Source organism: Notolepis coatsorum (assembly GCF_963971535.1).
Source record: "Notolepis coatsorum genome assembly, chromosome: 18".
NCBI classification, from domain to species: Eukaryota; Metazoa; Chordata; class Actinopteri; order Aulopiformes; family Paralepididae; genus Notolepis; species Notolepis coatsorum.
In genome coordinates, this window is record NC_140182.1 from 18,899,181 (window position 1) to 18,901,108 (window position 1,928).

Sequence of the window (1,928 nt, forward strand, 5' to 3'; positions counted from 1 at the left end):
CCACTACGCTATCCTTCCTCGCCAGCTTGTTCAGTTTGTTAGTGTATCTTGAGTTACCTCCCCCCCCCCCCCCAGCATACCTGAGGGTTTCAGTGGATTCATTCATTTTATTCAAACCCTTATTTAAAAATGCAAAAGATCATTGACAATGATGTCGAGTGAGACGGACAAGTACAAATAAACACTGTGATCATAGGTTGTCCATAGGTTAGGTTAGGGCACTGGTTTGTGTAGCATGTAATCAGTAAACTATAGTGGATTACAGTTTGAAAGAAGCCCTGTGTGTGTGTGTGTGTGTGTGTGTGTGTGTGTGTGTGTGTGTGTGTGTGTGTGTGTGTGTGTGTGTGTGTGTGTGTGTGTGTGTGTGCGTGCGTGCGTGCGTGCGTGCGTGCGTGCGTGCGTGCGTGTGTGCGTGCGTGCGTCGAGGGATGTTCCATCAATACCATGCCTCCCTCTCTCTCTCTCTCCCTCTAAAACCTCGATGGGAGTGGTCAGGGATACCCCTCTTCACCCACCCCTCTCTCTCTCCCTCCCTCCCTCCCTCTGTCTCTCGGTCCTCCCCTCTTTGTCTTCATCCATGGACGTGGATCAAACCCAGACTGGCTCTGCCCGCCAGAAAAAAAAAAACCCTGATGGAGCGAATGAAAAAGAAATGAACAGTGTTCTTATGACCATACAAGGCAGGCGGCCTGACATTCCTGCTGAACACATTTACAGGCTCTCTCTTAAAACAGGCTTCTTTTTTGTGGGTTGTTCTTCCGGGCCCTTGCCAGACTCTGTGGAGGAATTCTTATCTAGCTAACAGTACGGGGGCTTTTTAAAGATGGATAGGAGTTGGAATGGGGAAGGAGGAGGGGGGGGGGGGATGAAAAGGATAATGGGAAGAACAAGGGAGGGCGGAGCAAAATGAGGTTCAATAAACGTATGGAGAGTGTGGTGTTAGAATGAGAAGCTTCCTCCTCTTACTGACTCTGGGGTTTCTGCTGAGGGAGCGTTTCGGCTGTTGCTCCATGATTGTGCACACCTATGGCATTCTATTGAGTATATCATAGTATTACAATTTACAATTTAGTAGGGGTGTAACGGTACACGGATACCGAACTGTTTCGATAAGGGACCTTCGGTTCAATACACACATGCATATTCTTTTTGCGTGCAGAACTTAAATTCAAAACTTCAAGTTCACCCCCTTCCCAAAATATAACTTGCGTAAAGGGCTGGATGTTGTTAGTTCAGCCCACGCACACCACAGGTGGTACCTGGTGTAAAAAGGTTGAGAACCACTGGTATAGTGTATAGTAGTATAGACATATTAGCATGATAATTAGTAGTATAGACATATTAGCTAAGATAAGATAAGATATTCCTTTATTGATCCCTTGGGGAAATGTGGGCATCATAGCAGCATTGGGGAGGGTGGAGGGGAGGTATGGGCATGGTAATAGTACAAGACATAAATATAGGCAAAACAATTATAGTAAAGATAAAATAAAATAAAATAAATAAAATAAGCAGTGTAAACTATATAATTAACTCTGAATATAAGTATTAGTAAGTAGAATATGAGCAAGTAAACAGTGTAATCAAAGGTGCAGATGAGGGTCTTTATGCCCCGTCAGTTATATTATACGTTACAATAAATATGGGCAAAAAAACACTTAGAATCTGAATATATACTATGAGTAAGTAAAGTATACAGCATACATACAGTAGGTGCAGTATGTACATAAAGTACCCTAACTGGCATGATATACGTCATACGTTATATACGCTGTAGTCAGTGCAGTTTCGGTGGTAAGAGTCAGACACACTAATCTAATCTAATCTAATTCCATACAGTATATCACAGTCTATACACAAGTTTCCTATGCACACATTTACCAAGGTGTTTGTGTGTCTGGAGAGTGATGACGTCACGCGGTGGAGAG